The sequence below is a fragment of the Grampus griseus genome (genome assembly GCF_964374135.1).
Source record: "Grampus griseus genome assembly, chromosome: 3".
NCBI classification, from domain to species: domain Eukaryota; kingdom Metazoa; phylum Chordata; class Mammalia; order Artiodactyla; family Delphinidae; genus Grampus; species Grampus griseus.
This window is the reverse complement of record NC_139019.1, coordinates 148,522,692-148,525,431: the sequence shown is the minus strand read 5'-3', so window position 1 is coordinate 148,525,431 and position 2,740 is coordinate 148,522,692. Positions and strand designations below refer to the sequence as shown.

Sequence of the window (2,740 nt, the reverse complement as noted above, 5' to 3'; positions counted from 1 at the left end):
TCAGAGCAGGGTGCTTGGCAAGCAATGCATAAACATAAGCTCCTATTCTCACAATGCTACTGTCATCATGCAGGTCAGCTAAGGTCACAGAGCTGGTATAGCACCAGGAACTGGGATTTGAGCCCCGATCCATTGCTGTCAAAGTCTGTATGCAGTCCATGACATTACGGGGCTTCCAGGTTGGTGTGTGGAATCAGAGAGGGCAAAGTCCTAGTGTCAGCTCTACGAAATTCTGGCTGTGGGGATCTTAGACATTTTGCATTCACTCTCCAAGACTCCCTTTCTTTATCTCTGATAATAACACCTCCCTTGTAGACTGGTTGTGAATATGAGAAGAGATTGCACTCAAGGAAACCCCTTTTAGTTCAGGGACAGGGATCTGAATGGCTGAATTGTTTCATCCCTGGGGGTTGCTCTTACATGCTCTTCAAATCCTCCGAGGTCATGGCTGTTTCCACTGGTTTCTCCCAGCTGTGTCCAAATCACATTCGGCCATTCATTCCCAGCTGCAGTGCTGTTTATGAGGCACTTCATGAGGTCTTGGCATTAGTAACAGCATCCCCTTTCACTTTCAAAAGTATCCTGGCTTGCACGATAAATTATTTGGTCACCTTAGTTCGTGTTCACATACTGAGCATATAGTCTCCTAGCTAAAAGGCCAGGAGAAAACATATACATTACCTGTACTGTTTAGGAATGAAATGTGTGTGTGTGTGTGTGTGTGTGTGTGTGTGTGTGTGTGTGTGTGTGTGTGTAAAAAGAGAGAGATGTTTCTGAGACAATAGAGGCTCTACTACATCAGAGCTGCGTAGGGCACTTCTGTTAATAGAGGTATGCATATATATGAGAAGGAGGTATTCCAATAAATGTTAGTCCCCCACTCCCTGCTTTTCCAAAGACCTGGAGGATTTTCAGGTGTAGGCATTGACTAAGGACAACAAAATGTAGACAGCTACATGGAAACAATTGTGAACACTTGTATTTGATTCTATTATTGCTGCCTCCAAAGGAAAAGGGAAGTCCCTTCAACACCGCTTGTGATTGATTCACAAGCAGAAACTGTGCCTTTAATAACTCTAAGCCACAGGCCCTGAGAGTTTAGTAAGGTCCAGGATAAGGGCCTGTCTCATGGAAATGGAAAATCCAGGCTTCCTTATATGTGAGGACAGGAGAGAGGGTGCAGAAAGAAACAGGGGGCCAGAGTGATGTGGAGAAGCCCCTTGTTGAAGAATTATATTGAGGGGCGCTAAATATAATAGACTATTATTCTCCTGTAGAGCTCTGAAGAAGATGTTTGACAACTGAAAACAAAAATTATGATATTTTCTGATGAGGTTCTCCAAGTATGTAGACATAGATGTAATATATTAGACAACTGCAACATAATAAGTGAAGGATAAAGGGACCAATCTGGTGGTAATATATATTCCACTTGAAATGGTAAAGTACTGATTCCAACTAAACTGTGAAAACTTAATTATGCTATTGTAATTGCTAGTATAACCAAAAATATACTGAGATAAAGTCCAAAATGTGATATATAAATTTAAATGGAATACTAAAAAAAGTTCAAGTAGCCCAAAAGAAGGCAGAAAATGGAAAACAGAGAAACAACAAAAAAAAGAGAGAACAAGCAGAAAACAAATAATGAAATAGTAGACTTAAATTCAAACATATCAATAATTACATTAAGTGTAAGTGGTCTAAACAAACCAAATAAAAAGAAGAGTTTGTCAAAATGAAGGAAAAGCATGAACCAAATATATATTGTCAACAAGAAACTCACTTCAAATAAAATGATATAGGCAGGATAAAAGTACTGGCTCAGACTTTCAGCTCAAAGGAAGACAAGGTGTAACTCTCTTCTGTCCTCCCACCTCTGGGTTCATCTGACACTAGCTGCCTCTGTCATGCAACCCAAGTGTGACCTCAATGAGATCAAAGTCATGAACCTCAGGTACACCTGTGAGGAAGTCAGTGCCACGTCTTCCCTGGCCCCCAAAATCATCCTGCTGGATCTGTCTCCAAAAAATGTTAGTGATGACGTCACCAAGACAACTGGTTACTGGAAGGGTCTAAGGATTATAGAGAAACCATTCAGAACAAAGAGGCCCAGATTGAAGTAGTACATTCTGCCTCTGCTCTGACCACCAAAGTCCTCAAGGAACCACCCAGAGAGAGAAAGAAGCAGACAAACAGTAAGCACAGTGGAAATATCACTTTTGATGACATTGTCAACATTGCTTGACAGATGCAGCACTGATCTTTAGCTAGAGAACTCTCTAGAAACATTAAAGAGGTGCTGGGGACTGACTAGTCAATGAGCTGTGATTTGATGGCCTTCATCCTCATGGCATCATAGATGACATCAACAATGGTACAGTAGAATGCACAGCCAGTTAAAAACTACAAAGGAAAATATTTCACTAAAGGATTATTTGACAACAACAACAAAAAAGGTAATGAGATGGAAGAAGATGCATCATGATAACACTAAGCAAAAGAAAGCTGGAGTAACTATGTTATTATCAGACAAAGTAGACTTCAGAGCAAAGAAAATTACCAGAGATAAAGAGCGACGTTACATGGGCTGAAAGGGTCAATTGACTAAGAAGACATAACAATCCTAAATGTGCATGAACTTAATAACAAAGTTGCAAAATACATGAAGCAAAAACTGACAGAACTGAAAGGAGAAATGGACAAGTTCACAATTGTAGTTGAAGACTCAAACACTCCT

At 40.3% G+C, this 2,740-nt stretch overlaps 1 pseudogene across 1 annotated transcript; it reads left to right on the top strand.

Annotated features, from left to right (window-relative positions):
- The first annotated feature begins 1,910 nt into the window (after window positions 1-1,910).
- On the top strand, window positions 1,911-2,403 carry LOC309821270 (large ribosomal subunit protein uL11-like; annotated as a pseudogene). The gene has a single exon. The product of its transcript is annotated as a large ribosomal subunit protein uL11-like (transcript).
- Window positions 2,404-2,740: the final 337 nt, after the last annotated feature.